This window comes from Lygodium microphyllum, chromosome 15 (genome assembly GCF_053477565.2).
Source record: "Lygodium microphyllum isolate KBCC chromosome 15, Lygodium_microphyllum_v1.1.10, whole genome shotgun sequence".
Lineage (NCBI taxonomy): Eukaryota > Viridiplantae > Streptophyta > Polypodiopsida > Schizaeales > Lygodiaceae > Lygodium > Lygodium microphyllum.
Window position 1 is genome coordinate 42,674,138 of NC_141149.1, and position 22,528 is coordinate 42,696,665.

A 22,528-nucleotide genomic window follows, 5' to 3' on the forward strand; every position below is an offset into this window, starting at 1 on the left:
CCAACAAACCAACACTTGCGCTGGCCATCAATGCAATCCCCAACACAGAATAGCCCTACCACCAACTCCAACAATCTTCCACCAGCCACCTTGGCAACCAATAGGCCCCCAAGACCTTCTGCCACACCACCACCAACACTCCTCCAAGGAAACCACAGGCGTCCTTGTCACCCACGTCTTCGGTACATGCTATAGCCTACTACCTACGACGGTGAGTGCCATGGGACTGGCACTCGTCTAGGAGGGGGGTAATGTTAACCCTCAAATGAACGAAGTTGGAAAATTTGGAAAAGATAAAGTAAAAGACAAAGACAAAGGCCAAGGCAAAGAGAAACGGAAGACGCACAAGGAGAAGAGTCCTAAATAAGGGAGAAAGGCACACAAGGAAAAGTGCAAGTCAAAACTTTTGTAAAAGAGCGCAAGCGTATCATGGTTTAATTCAAGGAGCGTCGGGCTCTCACCCGTGCAATTTGTAAATGTAGACGGGTGGTGGAAAGAAAGCTAGGAAGATAGAAGGACAATGGGAAAAAGGGCCTAGGCTACAGCCGGCCATGTAAAAAGGGGAAAAGGGGATGACCGCCCAAAAAGGATTTAGAGCTTTGTATATAAAGTTGAAAAGTGAATGAGAAGCTCATTCTTGTGTGTGGCAAAAATTAGCTCTCCTCTTCTTCTTCTTCTTCTTCTTCTTGCTTGCTTGAGCTTGTGCTTGAGAGAGGGAGTGTGAGAGTGTGAGGGTGAGGGACCGTGGGGTGGAGAAGCTCTCCGTCTTCTCCTCTCTTCTTCTCTTCTCTTCTCTTCTCTTCTCTTCTCTTGTCTTGCTCGCGGCAATGGAGCTTGGAGCTTGGAGCGGGAGGATCGAGCTTGCTTAAATATTGCACTTGGATCGTGGACCTACCAGAGTGTGCGGGAGAGGAGGTAACTCGAACGGCACAGAGGTAAGCTCACTACACCCGTAGATATGGATGGCGCGTCGGCGGTTATGTGAGAGGTAGCCATTAGTGCTTGGCTTGGAACGCTTGAAACAATAAGCGGTCCGTAGGTCTTGGCGGTTGAGCGAAAGTTCCCACACCAAGGGTTTGCTTTCAGTAGGTTGTTGAATGGTGTGCTTTATGATTATATTTCGTTAAGCCAAGAGTAAAAATTATTTTATAGTGGAATTATTGATTTCATTAGGCCAAGAGGGCCATTTTTTTATTTGGTACAAGTACAATTAATGGGTATTGCTTTAGTATTGTACTAAACAGATTTGAGGGAGTACCTAGAGGGAGCGTCTTGCTATGCATAATCTTCTTGTGGCCAAGTCTAGGTGATATACCTCCTTTATGAGTTCTTTCTCTTTATGTTGTATGTGGAATATTTTTCTTTTGTTGGAGACCAACATTCAAGAAGGCATGAAGTCTTAAGGTTGGAGACCAACATTCAAGAAGGCATGGAGTCTTAAGGTTAGGTTAGGTGTGTAAAAAGGGGGTTCTAACCCCTAAAATAAAAAATAAAGGCAAAAAATTTGCAAGAGCAGATATTCATTGTCTTGCAAAGGCATCTAGGTTTTCGGGAATGAGGAAGGGGCCAATACCTTGACTTCCTACGGGTGGCCTTTTGTCGAAAAATATATAAGGACGGTTGGAGCAAAAACAAAAGTGAACACAATGAAAAATGATTTAATGTTGCCTTGTGAGATCCTGGTAGGTTCTTGGGTATCAATTATGGACCTGAGACTAATACTTTGTTCTCCTTGGGTCACAATAGGATTAGCTCCCTCCTTTTTACATGCCTCAGTATAAAGTACTTTTAAAAAATGAATGTGGTAAAAAAGTTTTTATGACTTTCAATTAGACAAGGCTATAGGATTCCTCACCTAGTAGGAGTTTGTGGTTTAGTTTTTTGTCCTATGTTAGGTAGGTAGGCTAGACCACCACTTAGGATGACTCCTTTAATAGCTTGTTTTAGCCATTCTATATTGGAGAAGTTAGTTAGTGAATAGCTCTGGATCTCTATTAGACTACTATCCCTGGTAAACTTTATGTCTTGATTTTGTCAGGGGATAGGGTGAGAGATATGCTTGTGTTTTGTTGTGTATTTTATTATTAGTAGCTTGATGCTCTTTATGATTCATTTTTGTGCAAATCAGTTTATGGGTTTGATAGGTTGAGTCACCCTATCCCATGGCCACTAATGAGAGCTAGATTTTAAGTTGAGTTTTAGAGTGCAATAGTGACCAAAGATCCATAAAAGAGGCATTTTTAGTAAAAAATAGAATGATCATAGATCAAGGAGATGGAGTTTTTCTAGATGCATTTCAATACCTAGAATCCAATGCAAGGGTTCATTTGTTGATCGAAGTCTACTTGACACCCCATTTAATGATGATAAGGTTTGGTATTATGAAGAAGCTACCTAATCGAAAAGCCTTAAAGCAAGTGATGGAGACCAAGGTAATTGATTTTGATGTGAGAAAGCCACACATATTTTTAGATCATGAATCAAGGTCATTTGCCTCTCTATCTGACCTGGAATCACTTGCGAGATACTGTGAACATAAGAAAGATGAATTAGTTTTCTAAAAGCTTATGAGACTAATTTTGATTAAAAGAACCATACAAGCTTAAAACTCTCAAGATGGGGGGGAAGCGTAAAAAATTTTGCACCCCATTTTTCCCTCAAGTTTGGGATTTCATGACTATTTTCATCAAGGTTTTGCATCTTGGGGATGAGATGCACTAATACTTCTCTCCCAATCGCTCTAGACCGCACATGATTTGACACAATAAATGAAAAGATAGAAATTCACTATTTCTCTCTCCTCTTTCTCTCCTGCCATAAATGTGGTTCATATTGAGAGGATGAGAAAGAATGGTTGCAAGTGTCATGCTGCTATGCGAATAGAATGTAAAAAACCCTTGAGTGCATCATCATCTAGCTTTCTTATTAATCTAGAGAGTTAATGTCATATTAGTCATTGGTGTTAGTGTCCATAGTATGGATAGTTTGAAATTATAGGATTTTTGGGTATTTTTAGTTTAGTTTTGATATTTTAGTTATTATTTCTTGTAAATATTCTCAAAAGTATAAAAATTTCTAAACTAGAGTATCATACAAAAAGTGAGTGGCTTTTGTAGCCAGTTTTGGAGATCTCATACAAAACATAAGGGCTCCCACATTCATGCCATATGCAATTGCAATTTTCAAGCATCAAATAGTACTTCAGATGGTGAGGAGGGAGAACAAGTGATACAAGAGAATTATGAGGAGTTATTCTGCGGTTTTACCTCCCTTCTGGAGCCAACAGAACCATCAGATTTACCGTGTTAGCAACAAAGTAGAAGCTAGTATTTGGTGCAAGTTTTTGGATATAACAATGTAAAACAGGACATGGTGAAGGGGAGACTCGTTGTAAATGGGTTTTCTTAATCAAGGATTGGTTTTTGGGATACTTTGAATCATTGATCTCTTGTATGTGTGTTATTTCATCTCTCTTTGGTCTTTACTCCATGTAATCTCTATCATCATCTCTGCTCTTATACAAGAATCTATCTAATCTCTTACTACCATTAATCCTCGTGTAAGAATCTCTCTAACATCATATATATAAATCTATCCCTTACTACTCTCATTGACTCTCGTAACCAAAGACCCAATGTCTTTCGGGCATATGCGTAGAGATTCCCTCGACATCAATTTCTGGCGAGATGCAAGAGATGGATCAAGAAAGTGCAAAATAGACATTAATGGCTATAAAAGAGCATCAGTGACTTCTTGTTTTTGAAATATGATGCATGCATATATAGATTATAGCATAAGTGATCTTTTATTGAAATTATAATGAATCTCTCATTATTATTATGGAAAATATTTGAAAATGCTTAAATATATTTGAAATCATAGAATAATCAATAATTTACAACAGTTCAAGTAATAAAAATCAAAATCATAAAACTCTCAATGAAATTTTTTTAATAAAAAAATAAATTCATGGATGTTTTAGTTTAAATTGTATTTTTATGGAGTGATATTGAATATAATGGTGAATCATAATCCATATAAGTTTTATGAATATAAAAATTAGAAGAAAAAATTAATATTAAAATGAATGATAAAATTTATCTAAAATATTTTTTTAAATGAAAAAGGTTAGTTTGAGAGAGACAAATTACTGAAAAGTAGAAAAAGATTCGTGAGTATATAATGGTTGTGTAGAGTATGAACTTGACCTTAGTCTACATCCATTTAGGTATTAAAGTGGTCATTTAGAGGGTATTTTTATGAAAAAAATATTGTGAAACATAGAAAATTTTCCACATAATAAATGAACACATAAAGAAGCAAAAAATATTAAGAATTTTATATAAAAATATAAGTGTTTGTGTATTGAAATGAAGCATATAGCATTTTTAAAATATTTTTAAAGAGACAATAGCATAGATTAGTTCGATGTTGTTTCTAAACAATGTAATAATACATTAGAAAGAAAATCATTGAAATAATATCTTCACATGATCTGTTGGTTGATTTGTGGTTAATTTGTTTCAGCACTATATGGTATTACACCCTGCATTTGCATTCTTATACATGGTATTAAGAAAGAGAAAGTTTCCTAGGTGCATTGCAATTGGTTATTAAAACTATTGAACAATGATGGGAGTGTGAGAATCCCTGAGTTGTAGGATAGTAAGATTTACTTTGGGGACTAGGTAAGTGAGGAAATAAAAAATATCTCTTGGAGCTTGTATCTTGAAAAAAGAGTGAAAAATATTACGATTGTGTTTTGTGTTTGAGATGCGCATCTTAAGGCGAATTCTCGGGGTATAGGAGAGCTGTAGGAGCCACAAAAATCTATTGGGGGTGCTCTTATGTATGTAAATCAAGGTGTTAGTCACCTATATATGTGGGATTCTCCCTCTATTGTAGTTGGGGTGGGAAAAATTGTTGAACTACAAATCACTATGAACGTGCGATTTATTTAGAGTAGTGTATAGCCTTTACATTCTCCTAGCCAGGAGGCTGTGAGGGTGGTTGTAACATACCACCCTTGATTATATGAGGGATAACGTTTTAGTAGTTTCCCATAGTTACCTTCCAACTGTTGCCATCCGTACTCTAATTAGAATGATCGGATTTTGTTCGTGGCTAGTTAACCGTAGGTCTACCCCGCAAGGGAAGCGTCTTGCCATTGCCCACGGAGGACTGACCTGAAGGTTCTTAATGGACCTAACAGTCACCTATCAACAACTAGCTCACATCTAGAGGTGTCCTTTGAGAGGCTTATTATCTGAAAGGAGCGAGTGCCATTACCCTTGCTTCATGGAGTACAACACTTTTTTCCAGTAATAAACTAAGGATTTATGAAATCCCTCACAGTACTCTAGCACAGCCGCCGTACCTTTCCCCTAAGATAATTTATAATTCAAGTTTTGAGACCAAACCCTAGGTAAGCTAGCGAATTGACCCTTCCTAGAGTTTCTTCCTAGCGTTTGTTTTTGGAGAAACCTCTCGGCTAACCGAGACCACCCTGCCATAGGACTGGATTTTTTGGGAATCCATCCACCCGCTTTTGTCAATGGAAGCTCTTAGTTATCTAATTACCTACCACATTATGTAACACATATAAAAATAGCTTCACTAATTAAAAATAATCATTTTATACATAGTTGTTTGTTTGCGTAATTTACTCACTAACATACAATAAGAGTAAAAAAAATTCATTGAGTATGTTCCATAATGTGTGTTCTCCTACCTATATAGGAGAAAAGTTATAATTTCATGTCTTGCCTCATCCAGTGCATTTGCATGTCACCAAGATCAAATCCACCTATAGCAAGCATTTTTAGGTATCCCAAGTAGAACTTGGGCCATACAGGGGACCAAGTAGTTCCTAGGCGTGTAAAGGATTTATTAGCTAGAGTCCCCCCTAGCACCCTATCCACCTCCTACTTAATACGATCCCTAATGGGAGACCTCTTGCCATCAAAGCCAGTCCATGCTTCCGCAATGGTAAAAACATCCCCTCTTGGTATGGGGATTCAGCACCTATCCTTGGGGGAGGTATAGGGCTCCTCGATTTATATCTATTCCAATACTTAATTCAATCAAGATCTAATCTAAAAAATCACAAACAAGATTGATGACTTCAAACAATTATGACTTCAATTAATCATGCAACTTTCAAGTGATGATTAATCTAGTAGCAATCAACACTTGAATTTCACATAATGAACTCTTCCCCTTGGAATTTAACTAAGGGTATCTAGATTTTGGGGTCTCTAACTTCCTAGTTTAATATTTATTCTTGTAAAGTTTCTTGGTCTTAAGTCAGTTTTTTACACTTAGATTTATTTTTGGTTTTTAAAATTTTTTTATCAGAGCTTCTAGATTAAAACTATATCCTTTGCTAGTTTCTTCAAGGTTTCGTTTTTAGTCTTGAATTCACTAGTCTTCTTTTCTATGGGGTTAGCATTAAAATTCCTCATGATTTCTCTTGAGTTCTAGGTTTTCATAGTTCCCCTAACAATATCTAGCCTATAAGATGTTTTAATAATTTACTAAGTGAATGCTCTAAGATTGCAATATTTCTTAAGAAACTTATCTTATTTCTATTGAATTTGAATAGATTTTTTAAAAAATAAAAACTTGTGGTATCACGGTTGGTAAAGGATTGTTATCCGCGCTTGTGACTCCATTAGTGACTCCCATGCTCGCAACTCCAGCTGTTGCTTTCACATTAGTAGGGTCATTCGAGATTTCCTCTTTTGAATTCTTTTTCTTTGGGGCCATGAAAAAAATATGATTTGTAGAAGAAGAAGAATACGGTAGTAATACCGGCTAGCAAAGATGTAAGACACACGATGATGATGATGGTTCTTGTGAGATTCGATGATGTAGGCCTCAGGAATGGTTATTCTTGCCTCGTGGAGAGCAATACTTCCTAACCTGATTGATAGAATAGGATAAAGTTCTTCAGTGTCTTATCTTTTTGGATTAGAGTAGAAGAGGATGAGAGACCTTCAGCATGTCCCCTTCCTTAGGTTGAATGGAATGATGTCTCTTCATCTTTCGGGTCCTCAAATTAGGTACGTCCAGTGACCTTGGTCAACTGGCTCCATCCCTAGTCCCCTAGCCCTTTAGCATCACCCACAATTGTTCAGGGCACATCAAGGGTAGGACATACCTAGGGAGCTTGTCTCGCCTATGGTTAGACCTGTCACCCTGACCCATTCGCATGACTCCCTCTTGCACTCTGCCTTAATATCATTGCAATCAATTGTGGTAAGCACCGCACGAATGGCCATGAAAAGTACACCATCCTCATCAATAGCAAGTTCAACCGTGCGATGTCCTTGTGTTCAATTCTGCTACGTCATGTAGTCACAATGCAAATGATGTCTCATACACCTTCACATGTACTTCTTCTCAACATGGACAACTTTGCTTCATCCACACATTGTTATGAGAAACCAGCCCGCGGTCTTCTAACTACGTAATATCTAAGTATGCATGAGCACTCACATAATATCTACACCAAAACATATACACAGTTTGGGTCCTCAAGTGCATGACAATACTCTCAGCTTGCTTAGAGTTTGACCTATCTCCCAAACTAATTGAACTATGTCTTGTGCATGATAGAGAAGACTAGCACTACCCCTAGGGAGAGACCACCTATGAGAGGTTTTCAATTGCAGGTATTGAAGACTCCAATGATAGTGTCATTTTCTCTTCGTCGACACCCAACTCTAAATTCTTACCCTTTATCATCCTCCAAGCCCACTAAGAATTGTCATGTGCAGAATCCCCAACAAACCACCACTTGTGCTCACCATCAGTGCAATCCCCAACAAAGAATAGCCCTGCCACCAACTCCAACAACCCTACCACCAACCACCTAGGCCACCAACGTGCCCCCAATGACCTTCCTCCACACCACCACCAACACTTCTCCACAGAAACCACCAATGTCCCTTCCACCCACATCTTCAGTGCATGCCAAAGCCTGCTACCTATGACGGTGAGTGCCATGGGACTGGCACTCATCTAGGAGGGGGGTAATGTTAACTAGAAAACGAACAAGGTGGAAAATCTAGAAAAGCTAAAGCAGAAGACAAAGGCCAAGGCAAAGAGAAACGAAAGACAAAGACACACAAGAAGAAGAGTCCTAAATAAGGGAGAAAGGCACAAAAGGAAAAGCACAAGTCAAAAGTTTTGTAAAAGAGCGCAAGCGCATCATGGTTTAATTCAAGGAGCGCGGACTCTCACCCGTGCAATTTGTAAATGTAAACGGGCGGCAGAAAGGAAGCTAGGAAGATAGAAGGACAATGGGAAAAAGGGCCTAGGCTACGGCCGGCCATGTAAAAAATTAAAAAAGGGGATGACTGCCCAAAAGGGATCTAGGGTTTTGTATATAAAGTTGAAAAGTGAATGAAAAGCTCATTCTTGTGTGCGGCCAAAAGTGGCTCTCCTCTTCTTCTTCTTCTTCTTGTTCTTGCTTTCTTGAGCTTGTGCTTGAGAGAGGGAGTGTGAGAGTGTGAGGGAGTGATTGTGTGAGGGTGAGGGACTGAGGAGGAGAAGCTCTCCATCTTCTCCTCCTTTCTTCTCTTGTCTTCTCTTGTCTTCTCTTCTCTTGCTCGCGGTGATGGAGCTTGAGGATGGAGCTTGCACTTGGATCGTGGAGCTACCGGAGTGTGCGGGAGAGGAGGTAACTCAAACGGCATGGAGGTAAGCTCACTACACCCATAGATATGGATGGCGCATCGGCTATGTGAGAGGTAGCTATTAGTACTCAACTTGGAATGCTTGAAACAATAAGTGGTCCGTGGGTCTTGGCGGTTGAGCGAAGGCTCCCACAAACCCTACCCTTTCTCGGTCCGATTTCCTAATCCTATCCTACACTAAATGCAACTAGAATCAAAAGCAACAAACTGAAATGAATTCTCCCTGTTTTCTAATCATCAAATAAAGTAACTAACCCAAAATACTTACTTGTTTTGAAGATCAAAACACCCAACCTTCCTACCTATCTCAAGCTCTGTTTTGGGAATGAATCCCTTACTTCGATGCTTGATATGGGGCGCGCAAGCGCTCATGCTTGAATCCGTTGGTCTCGGCAAACGGAACCAAAATGTGGGAGCTTTCGCTCAACCGCTAAGACCCACGGACTGCTTATTGTTTCAAGCATTCCATGAAGCCCTAATGGCTACCTCTCACATAGCCGACGTGCCGTGAATCCTACGAGTGTAGTGAGCTTACCTTGATGCCGATATGAGTTGCCTTCTCTCTCACATACACCGGTAGCTCCACGATCCTAGATGCTAGCTCAAGCATCCTCAAGCCTCCCATTAGGAAAAAATGAACTCACAAATGGGCCCTTAAAAACAATATAGTTTAAGATGTGGGCCTTTTGGATTGTCAAATAGGAAGGCTAGATGTTGACATCCATGGAGGGTGAATCTTCTCTCTCCAAATCTTGGGTTTTCTATTAAAAAAAGGGGTAGTGGGGGATTAAAAAAGGGAGAATGAATAGAACACAAAATTTGAGTTTCTCTCACCTTGTATTTCCCCCCCTTTTTTTGGAGAATTTTCAATTTTGGTTTTTTTTCCTCTCACAAAATTAGTTTGACCCAAAAGTTGAGTAGCAGACCACTTTCCCTCTCTTCTCTATACTCGTGAATTTTTGTCTCCATTGAAGCTCCCTCTGCTGAGAGTAATTTGGGTTTTGAGCGTTCTGCTTACCTCTGCACTTTCTTCTCCATGCAGCTCCAGATTTTGGGCAAAACAGAGGTGCCCATCTCTCTTTGCATTTTCTCTTGTTTGCTATTTTTTCAATAGGGTTTGATGTCGTTTCTTATTGTTGTTGTTTTATTGCAGAGGTTGTTTGGGGCAGGAGACAGAGGTGCTCGTCTCTCTCTCCTTTCTTTCCCCCCTCTCTCTATGTGTTGTTTCTCTTTTATGTTGTGTTTTCAATAGAATTTGATGTTGGTTCTAATTGTTGTTTTCTTGTAGAGTTTATTTGGAGCAAGAGGCAAAGGTGTTAATCTCTCTCTCTGTTTGGTTTTTTTTTTTGCTAATATATTTTCAATAAAACACAATGTTAATTCTAACCCTTGTTGTTTTTTAACTTGTAATATTTAAAAATTATGGTATTTATACAGAATCATACACTTGTTACACACTTTTCACATCAACACATTTATATATGCATGTAAACTTTACAAAGATGTAAGTAAAGCCATAACTAAATATTGTATGCAAACAACCCTTAATGGTTTAAAACTTAAGGTTTTTAAGGTAGAACTAGTTTAGTTCTTGTTTCATTGTTTCATTTCACACTTTCTCTTTTCATCTCTTTATATCCACCACATCCCTCCTACTTGCTACGATGGATGCTCGCGCACTTTGATAAGTGGATCCACGAGACTATCTTTGCCAACCAGGGTGACGAGATATTCCAGGTTTTCTCTAAGAACATCAACCTTGAAAGCATGTTCTCATTGCTGGATCCCCCCCTTCACGTTTTGGAAGACTTTGTGAGCACCATTGCTACATGCACATACTCCATCGAGGGATCCGACATGACTTGGGTGCCTCTGGAATAGCTCATGGTATTTTAGGTAGGGAAGAATCACCAAAAAGTGGTGAGTAGGCATCTTGCCCATGTGGATCCTTCGCATAGAGTATGCATTATTCCCTTGGGAAGTGCACCAGGTACATCACCTTTGGATCTTGTGGAGTGTGATTATCCATTGGCAATTTACCTCTTTGCATTGGATACACCCCTAGAGGAGGAGAGTAATAAAGATACAACGTCACAGGTTGTTTCTATCACATACACAGAAGAAGAAGCGATTGAAGAGCTTATAAATTTTGAAGAGAAACATCGAGTGGTGACAGAGCAAGGGTTGGCTCTCATGGTGCCATCTTCTTCAGAACAGCCACAAGTCAACAAACCCAACCTTGCCTCCTTGACACCCATTGAAGTAGATGGTGTACAATACTTACTTCTATCAGATGTACTGTAATACTTGGAAATGAAGGAAGAAGAGTTGTTTTCTATCCTAGTCAGGGATTCAATGGAAGATCTAATCGATTATGATTACACAAATGTGCATCCAACAATGGTAGAGATTGGAAGATATGATGGCACAAGCTTAGATATTGTGAGTGCGATCATAGTAGTACAAGAGTATATAACCTTGGTTGAAGAAGATTACATTGTGCCCGATGTTGAATTTGAAGCACTACAGCATGATTTGTTCGGACCAAGGCCCCAGCTTCCTACCAAGGAGTTTGTAGATCCCTCTGCCCAAAGAGGTGCTTCCCTGGCACACGAGAAGATGAAGATACAAGATGATCTGGAGAATGTGAGATTTCTAACTACCATATATTTTTATGCAATGAAACTTGATGGTAGGGTGCGTTGGGTTCCCCGGAGTCCACCGGTGAAATCTTTGCCAAAAATGATGTCTATAGCTGTCGTGTCCGAAGTCTGGCATCTAGGGCCACTTTTTGCCCAAAAAGTGGCCCCAAACGCCAGACTTCGGTCAGGGCAGCTGGACAGAAAGTGGCCCCAGACGCCAAACTTCGGACAGGGCACTGCAGGCATCATTTTTGGCAAAGATTTCATCGGTGGACTCCAGGGGACCCGAGGCACCCTACAATCAAGTTTCATCACTTTTTGATAACTCTAGATTAGTCGCTAAATATATTTTTTGATTTGACTTTGTCATTCAGGACATACTATATATAGATGACTTTGCATCAAGGCAAGGAGGAGCTCGACATGCAGACTGACGCAAGGATTCAGCTCTTAAGGAGTATATCAGTAACCTTGTTATAGATTTGGTGGTTCTCCATAAGAAGTGCTTACTAGGAGGGCAATAAATAATTTTAAAAATTCGAGCTTTGACCAATTTTAGACCTTTTCGAGTGATACATGTGACATCTAGCTTAGAGAAGGTGGTGCTAATCAAGTGATCAAAGCTTTTTTATTTGTTTGATCAAAGGTGGGGTGGAGCTATATGTGTGCTTGTGACATTAGGCGACCTCACTAAAGTGTCGGATCTGCTTCTCCTAGAGAAAGAGCCGAAGGGGGAGCGCATCATTTTTGAAGCAAAGAGGAACTTATATTTTCATTGGAAGCTGGCCCCTTCTCTCCACTGAAGAAAAAGCCAAGAAACAATTGAGAGTTCTTGTTGGCTATCGACTTTTTGGATCTACCATCACTAATAACCATCACATGTATTTTTCTTGATGAATATAAGATACTTTACTTTGTCCCTACAAATAAATATTTATTAAATAAATGTGTGGGTCGTATAAATGTGACGATAATGTGTGGTATGTGAATGATGTATTCGCATTCGTTAACATGATTCAACGCATAGTACTGCACTTACGATTGTGTAAGTGTGACGATAATGTGTGGTACGTGAATGACGCATCCGCATATATTAACATAATTCAACGTGTATTACTACTTTTGATACATTCGTATTACTACTTTTGATGCATTCGTATGTTAAACAAAAATTAAGAGTCATGCGTTTCAAGAAACAAAACAAAACAACTTTACTCAATTATTTGAATTCAGTACACATCGCTAGAGATATTATGTATATATAAATAAATATTCCAATGTGGCAAAGTACAAAATTTTTTGGGCTTCCAAGATGTTATGGCGTTGTAACACACATTACAAACCTTGCATCATTAATCTAGTAAACTATGGCAGGGTCCCCTTGCCGTGTCCAAATGATAAAGTTCATATCTTTGTCTAGTGTGATTGTAACATGCTTTGCATGGATGGATGCAAGCTTTATATCATCGAACAAGTCGATGAGAAACCCCTCTGCAGTGGTTTGTAGGGCCTCCATGGCTGCAACAGTCCACCTTCCTGCTGGTGGGCCATCCCGCACTCATGCCCAAAATCTTCCCATCTCTTTCAACTCCAAGTCTTGCATGACTTCTCGAATAACTTTATAAAAAGAAATTTTTGGGATGAGAAGCTCGTATCCATGTTGGATTCTCCTTATCTCTCGAAGAGCGACAATGTCCAGTTTCCATCTCCTCTTCTTCTGTGGTGGTCCTTATGCTCTACGGGGAGCACTTGTTGCTGCACTTGAGGAGCCTCCACCTTGTGCTCCAGGTGGCAAGCCTTGGTGTGATGTCTTCCTTGGTGCCTATAGACCCCTGGTCCGAAGTCTGGCATCTGGAGCCACTTTCTTGGCAAGGAAAGTGGCTCCAGATGCCAGACTTCGGACTAGGGGTCTGCAGGCATTTTTTTAAAAAAAAAATAGGGCTCTTGGACACCCAACAAGTGCATGTGAGAAGTTTTGTCATATTCCAATACAGTTTAGTATTTTAAAAATTATTCCACACCAAAATTATGGATGGATTGATAATTGAGAAATCAACATCATGACTACTGGCCCTTAGAAACTTCACACCACATAACCTATACAGAGGCATTAGGAGTAAAGTCTACAACAAGAAATGGAAAATTTTTACATGATATTCCTATTGAAATTGATAGTGCTAACAAAAACTGTAAGTAAGAATTGAAAATACAGTGAAAATGTACAGTCAAAGTTGAGAGCGAAGGACAAGTGTAAAATTTTAATTCATATTTTAAGGACGCATACAATAGTTTTGCACTGGGACATAGTCATATATCCAATGCACGAGGATAACACTATGCCAAAAAAGATAACATTGCAAACTGTGTTCATTCCATTGGAACGAATGCATCCTTCACTGCTTGAAGATTTCTTACAAGTTGGAAGTCTTTGGGAGTTACAGTGATGCGCTTCGCATGTATTGCACAATGTTGAGCATCAGTCATCAAGTCATTTAAAAAGGCCTCTGCAGCACACAGTAGAGCATGAATACATTCTTTTGTGAAGCGATCACATCTATCCTGACCTTGTACCAAAAACCACCTCTTGCTTTTTGTATGGTAGAGGTCTTGCACAATCTCGCGAACAAGTCTCGAGAAGCTTGCCTTCAAAATGATGAGATCAAAAGAGCATTGATACCTTCTAATTTCTCTCAAGGCCATTGTACCTGGCTTCCACTTGTGTTTCTTGTGGGGATGCTGAGGAGGACCCTTGTGATGGCGACTTGAGGAAGGTGGACTAGGTTGAGAAGGGGGTGCATCTGAGCTAGTAGATGCTCCAAGGTGTTGAACACGATATGGGGCTTTGAGCGGAAGCTTATTTGCAACTGCCTTAGACCTAGCCATCTTTCCTGCACAAGAGATGTGAGAACTCAAGAAATAAGATAGAAAGTGAAATCCTCTTTTATATAACCCTAAACTGTGAGACTCATTCACATAGATGCACACTCTCTCTTTCTCTCTTAAACTAGGAATTGCATTCACACTGACTCACATTATTCATCTTACTATCTTAGCTCTTTTCAAACCCATTTGCTACCTTGTCAAAGCCTTGTTTCTAGCCACTTGGCATGGTTTTCCTTGACACTTGAGGCTTCATAACACACTCTTTTAGTGACACAACGTGATTCCATCATGTCTGTAGCCGATTCATTAGCACTTTCATTTGCTCTCTTTTGCGAGAGTTTAGCTTCATCCGCTACTATAATTGGTGCGCAGATCGGTCGTTGTATGCTCACGTAGTGAATCCCGGAAGGTCCCCAAGAACAATGAACTCTACCTTTTTGCATAAATTACAACGTAAAAAGCATGAACAACAAGAGCAAGAGACCAATTGGGTTCAATCTCCCCCCATGCCTTGTGTGAGCGCTTCACAAAGCATGTATTTTATGTATATTTCCATCTTCATGCTCAATAATAGCCCAATTTACAAAAATATAACAAGCTTTTAGCTTTTGAGTTTGCTTTTACAAAAATAGGAATAAAGCTAATGGACGGTGCCCATGGAGTCTGGCACACCCAACACAATGTCCAAATAGAAATAAAATATCCGTGCGCATAGGCGCATACAAAATAATAATAAATAATCGATGCCTAAATAGACATGACAAAATATAGGCGTGGCGCCTATCAAAATATAATCCATAGGTCGAATACTTGCTAGACTCCAATGCTTTCCTCTGCCACCACTGCTGCTATCTCTACACATCAACTGGAGCATTCACAATCGTTAGTAAAATAATACAATTAAACCAACAAAAGTGAATACCTAGCAGTCTTCAGCTACATAAATGAATCAACTGGTTAGAAAAAAATCCTGACCTTAATTTATTACGAGTGCGCACTCTAAACTCATAAAAGTTTATTAATTTAATATGTATTTTGCGGAATCACCCACTATGGAATCACCCATGTACACACTAAATTAATGAAATGCCCGAAAAGGACAGGCGTCCCCATCAACTTCTCGCATAAAGAATCCACTTTGTGTATGAGCCCCGGTCATCAAAGTTTACGGAATCCACCGTAAAACCTCACGGAATCCACCACGGAATATGCCTCCTGGCATCAATAATCCTATACCACGAAGATAGCAATTGGATAATTGGATTGCTACCATTCACCCCTCCACCATGATGAGTTTTTCTTTGATATACACCACACGCTATCCAATGTGAATTTTCCATCCCTTGTGTGGACCAAATTCCAATGCTTCCATTTTCTGCAAAGTATGGCCCATGTGCCTCAAGGATATGCTACAAAAACACATATCACACATGAGTAAAACTATGCTCAATAGTTTATACAATTCATACAACTTTAAAATATTAACTTAGTACAAACCATGTAATGTGTGATAGAGCTTTTGCCCCATGCTTCCACCATGTTTTCGTAGAAGCTATGAATAGCATTGATACATTCTTGCTTATCTTCATTGTTAAACACCATCTTGCGAAGTAAGGGAGCCAATTTGTTAAGACTTATCCAAACCTTAGCTTTGGCCAATCTTGCTTTTCCTCCATTACTTCGATCAAGAACTGCAAAATGTAACTTTTTCCACCTATCGTAGTCTTGTGGCCTATGAACCATGACATTTCCTTCCTCATTGATGGGTACTAAGAGAAACTTCCTAGCCTTTGCTCCTCCAAAGCAAGGCTTTTTTGGAAAGTTACCAAATTTTCATGATCTTTTCTCATCTTTTTCAATCCTCACTTGATGCTTGTGTAGCCCAATTTCTGATAGCACTCGCTCCACATTCCTACACGTTGCAATGGCTTCTTTTTTTGGTTGCATACTATAAGCAAAGCAAATGTATTCATATACAAGTTTCTTCATGATTCTGACAAAAGCATGCAATGAACAAATGTGAATACAATCCAAGGGAATGTTGTAGATGGGCTTCCAAGTGGGATCTTCTCTATTGTGCGTTGGTGTAGCACTTTGTCACCTTTCGCTAGTTCTTCTTTCCATCCTTTCCTTCCACCCTCTCTGTCAAGCAATATAGGCATGGATTCTTTGTATTTGCACCATTGGAGATTCCACACATGCATTTTAAAGTTTTCAAGTCTCCTGCAAGATGCCATTCAATCAAGTATTGACCATACCCTTCAATTGAGAGCATCTCACCATGTTCCTGACGATCGATGATGCTTGGAATGCTTGTGTGCATAAAGAATAGTTGCAACACCTCAAATGTTTCCTTAGGAACTTCAAATGCAGCAAGCCACCACACACGGCACTCAGATTGAACACTACTGTTCCCTTGGTTCTTCTTGTCAAATTGTAAAGCTCTATTCATCAGAGTTACACTAACTCTTTCAAGCTACTTTACTCCTTTGACGACCTCACTTTCATCTAATTTTATAACAAACTACAATTTACCATTACATTCCTCAACAGATATATTGTAGTACATTACCATTACCGACTGCACCTTGTTCAAATCTAAATAGTAATTATTGAGTTCCGTGAACTTCTCCTCGTATGCATTTTTGGTCCCAACCTTTAGTGTTTCCACACATTGAACATGCATGGGATCTCCTATCAACTCCAAAACCTTTGTATTAAGTTGCCGTCGGGCCTCTATTAACTTTGAAGGTTGAGGAAGAGGCATGATTGTATTTCTCTTCATCACATGACCAAACCCAGCCTTCACACATTTGAATATCTTTGAGTAAGTTTGCTAATGCTGGCCAGGTCACAAATAGATTGTGCATCCACAGCTAAGAACTCATTTGACACATCTTTTAATGTGCACTCAATCACCTTTTCCTTCACAGGCTTAAACTTACGATTGCTCAAAGTGTTTTCCAGTGTACTTGCCTTCAGCAATCTACTAATACATGATCCAACCTCACCCTCACCTAGGTTCTCTTTCTGAGCTACCTTACATGCTTTGATACGTCGCTTTCACTGGCCACTATTCACAATTAACTCATTGATTGGCTTCTTCTTTTGTTTGTGCTCCTGTGTTAGCTTGATGTTGATATTGTGCCTTTACCCCCTCATATGAGATACCAATGTCATGGATAGTGTCCTGCATTGAAATAATTTGATTGTTTTGTTGAATTATAGTGTCATTCAATTGTACCATTTATCCTATGAGCTATTGTATATGAAGTTGATGTGCAACGATCAAATCATGGCAAATTTTTATGGTTGCCTGGCAAGTTGTAAATACTTTGAATGCTTGATCATTGAGCCACCTAGTATAACCAAGTAACCCATTTTCACCCTTGCACACATACTTCAACAAATTTTTGATTCTTGAAAAAGTTGGAGGTCTATTTTTTAAGGGGTCAATTTGGTAGGTTCCCCCATCAATCCACAAATCCACATGTTTCAATCCCATTTTCCTATAACTCTGCAAAACCTGAGGGTTGACACTGGTACGCTAGGTTCTTTTGAATAATGGGGCATATTCAATCTCTACTTCAATATGCAGCTCCTTCTTTCATGTATTCATTTTACTATTAATAGAAATGGGGAGCCTACTTGGTTGTTACAAGAGGTAGAGTGGAGATGCACAGTGAGGCACACAAAGGTGCCAAGGGAAAGGAGGGTGTAAGTAATTCACTTTGTTAATGAAGGTTGCATAAACATAGAGAAAAGGTCACAATAGAGCCATGAGAGAGTATAGATATGGGGGAAAAGAGCTCAAAGGGTAGGGATGTCCAAGACTTTTTGTATTTTAGATATTTCTATTTTGCCTCCAAAAACATCTCCAAAAAACACAAAAATTGACCAGTTGGTTTGTTTTTTGACCAAAATCTAGAATATAAAAAATCCCCAAAATATCTTAAAAGAAACTTCCAAAATTTTATTTTCCTTGTTCTTGATTAAAAAATCAAATACCTTGTATCTACTAATCATTTTGCATTGAAAATGAAGTACCACACTCCCGTAACTAACTCCTTTTTGAATATAAAATTTGGTTGATAAAGACTTCTTCAATGAGGAGAGCAAAGGAATCTGAGTATAGCTTTGTAGATAATATAAAAAAGACAAAACGAGATTGCAAAAGTGGAGAGAGAGGAGAATTATTTTACTATTCTTCTCTCATTTTTTCCTTGTTTTAAGGAGGAGAGAAGGGGGGGCTAGAAGGCCCATTTGTGAGTTCATTTTTTTCCTAATGTCCATCTCCAAGCTCCATCCACCATAGCCGCGCGCGCAAGAGAAGGGAAGAGAAGAGAAGAGAAGAAGAGAAGAGGAGATGGTGAAGAGCTTCACCCTCTTGATCCCTCACTCTCACACACTTACTCCCTCACACTTACTCCCTCACACTCTCGCACTCCCTCTCTCAAGAGCACACACAAGCAAGAAGAGGAGAATAAGAGAAGAGCTCTTATTAACCACACACCAAGGAATGAGCTTCCATTTACTTTTTGAACTTTATATGTACAAACCCTAAAACCCCATGGGTGCCCATCCCTTTTTACATGCCTAGCCATTGTGGCAAGGTTCCTTTTTCTAATTCCCTCTTCTTGCTTCATGCCCTAAGCCTATACCCGTCTATTCTTTTACAAGTGGCACAGGAGGGAGCCGGGCGCTCTTTTACAAGAGTTTTTAGAGTTTTTGAGGTGCCTTTCATTTAAAATTACGCTTTTGGCCCCAGCTTAGCTTTAGAGGCTGCCTGCATGTCTTTGCTCCTTTTCCATCTTCTTCCTGCTTTTTCATTCATTCTTCTGCCTTCTGGGCTTGGGGTTAACAACCCCCTTGCCCTCTCCCTCTTACCGTGACTCCAACTTAAGTATAGGACAATGCCAAATCACCAAAAGCTACACAATAGCATGTATCATCCAATTGTCAAAGTAAATAGAAGGCATTTGGTCAAAGGTGGCACATGACATACATTATGTGGAGTAAAAGAGTTGCTTGAAGGATATTGCGATTGTACATCCCTACTGCCAACAATATCCAAAGCCAAGGCATTTCCCAATGTAATAAAACTTGTCATACTGTGATAGGACTAAAATCAATTTCTATACAAGGTAACATGAAAAGAGGCCTCTGAATCAAGTAACCAATACTAAAATATGTAGATGAAGCATTTCTCAACAAAGAAGCATAAAGAGAGGAAGCGCCTAAGATGTACTCATCATTAGACCCATGCAACTCGATATTATCTCTTCAATCTTTACACTGGACTTACTAGGGATAATAATCCGACCATCAAAACTTTCTTACACTTTGCCCTAGCTTTTTTCTTTGCACTTTTCATCATGCATCCTATGGCACTATGACTGAATATGACCTTACTTTTCATAGTGATGACTTGTAGGAGAGGCCTTATGACCATGAAAATTATTGTGAGACTACATGTGAGATTAAGACCTTTGTGAGTCTCTACCATGGTGGTTATTACCACCCTTATCTATGTGAGTCTTTACTACAGCGGCCATTACCATTCTTACCATCATATAAACCCTTAACAGTCAATGTATAAGAAGTATTGGATGCATCCAAATCTTTCTGTATATCTCCTATGTGAGTAAGGCCTTCTTAATATCTTCGAGTTTCAAACTATCCTTAGGTATATTAGCACACATGGCAATACAAAAAGTGTCCCATGACTTGAGAAGAAGTGTCACAAACAATAACAAGGTAGGGACATTATCCTTAAACTCAATGCCCTATGAAGTCAACTGTTTGAAAAGCGAGTGAAACTCATTCAAATATGTAGACATACTAGTCCCTTTCTTCATGAGAAGGTTAATGAGCTATTTCAACCAATACATTTGTGAAGGATGTTTCCTATCATTAAGATTGCATATGTTTTCCCATAATTGCCAAGCCTTATCCTTAGGTACCATAACATTGAAATAAGATTGTTTAGACAATGATAATATAAGAGTGGATTTACATAGCTCATCCAACTCATCCCAAGTATCCTCATCAATGCCATTCAAGCTTTGCACCCTTGTTTTTCCATGGTCTAACTTGCTTCATTTTAATCAGTATCTACCATACTTGGATCTTCCAATAGGTGAAATTAGTGCCATCAACCTTTTCAAGATTGAAAATAGCACTCTGATTCGAAGAACCAACCATAGTGACTGTATAACAATGCAAAATCAAAGAGAATGAGCTACTGCAAATAGCTATAAATCAGCCCCAAAACTTAGCTAAACCAAGAGCAAAATAGGGGGAATACTGAATAGAGAGCTATCCACCAATTGTAAGTAACAAAGTATCAAATCCAAGTATCTGCTCTCATAAAGGATGCTAAAAACTATAATTATATCAAAACTAAAATAAAGGTAGTAGTGTATATGAATCCCAAATTTGGGAGAATAGCTTAGAAAGAAAGCTCCCATTTCCATGGATATTTGAGTAGCAACTAGGATTCAAAGAATGCAACTAGTAGTGATTAAGCATAGACTATCGATATCGAAGATTGTCACGAAGTCAAAATGTTAGTAAACCATACACCCCATAAGCATATACATCACAAAAAAATCATTTTGATGGAGATAAGTGCTGGTGTCCAAAGCATACAAAATCAAATGATCCCACAAGTAGAAGTAGCTACATCCAATAGCATGTAAGAGAGTATGTACATGAATCAAGAGTTTCATTGTCTCAAAGCACTAAGCCTTGCCAAGTACGTACAAGCATTTGCTACTGAAAATGAATCTAGAAAACAAAGTGATCAAGAAAATATCAAGACATATATACCAAAGCATCCAGGAAGCCCAATCACATCACAAATATATCCAAGAGCATAAGTGTCCAATGAAGCTTCAATGCTCATAAGTGAGTCAGCGTGGAAGCTCAAAGCAACTGATCAAAGCCCAAGTACATCAAATTAAACTGAAATCCAAGTGCCAAAGCATATCATAACCATATCCAGGCTCATAGATCAATGCTAGGCATCACTAAAGACATATAGCATACCTAAAGTACCATGTAGGCACGATAGGCATTCAAAGTGTGAAGCTCATTGTTATATGCTTGTTATACAAACTATTATGATAGCAATAAACCTCTACAAAAGTAAGCTAATCAAATCCAAATAGCATCCCAAAGTGTAATCATACCATTCATGTATCAAAATAGCATCCTCGAAGCATCAAAGACGCATTATGGAACTCATTGTTAGTTGTCCAAAAACCAGAATTGTTCTTATGTGTGTCAACAAAGAACTATAAGCTACAAAAATCAACTTAATGAGTGCCTAAATTTGTAGCTTTTGTTGTGCTCTTTGTTTCTAGCTATAGAAAACCTGAATCAATATTGTATTGAAAAGTTATGACCAAAATGTAAAAGTATTATCAAGCTACCATAACTATCCATGACTTCTATAACATGCTTTATATACACTCAAAATAGATAGAATAGCTACTTTTCAGCTTAGAAAGCACTCAACATGGCTCAACTAAGCTCATGAAGCTCTTCGACAAGCTGGGAGTAAGGTAGAACAAGTCGCGAGAAGGGAAGGCTGAATGCATACCTTAGGAGGAAAAAATAATGTCATGAAACCTAATTGGAAGCTTTGAATGTAGACTGAAGCAAAGAATGAAGAAGATCTTGGAATGTCCCCTCTAATACCACTTGAAAGGTAGGGCTCGAGTGGAAGCACACAAGTAAAAGCAAGAGCAAAGTAAAAGCTATGGTGGATGGAGTAAGAGAGTAAGAGAGAGAGACACCATGTGGGAATTCCAATAGTCACAATGTATAATCGGCCTTCCCTTAATCAATGTTACTTAAAGAATAAACAAGAAAATGACAATGATGGGTGCCTACTATCTATAGTGTATATGTGTGTGGACTAGGGTGTGAAGTAAATACAAGGTAGCATAGGTAGAGGCACCTTTACTCCCAACACTAATAATAAAAGTAATAATAATAATAATAATAAATATAATAAAAATATTTAATAACTTTTTGAAAACTCTTAACAATAATATTTATAACCACTTTGAAGAAGTAAATTAATGTTTATATTCGGAGGAGGAGAGGTATCTTATAGATATATGTACACCTCATATGGATTCAAAATAAGAGATTTTTAAATTATAATTTTTATACATTTTTTACATATAGAATGGTGTAATATAAAGGTATTCTTTACATATTGAATAAGAAAGGATTGTCTTTCATTTACAAATAATTCACATATAAGGATATTTATAAATAATCCTTGAA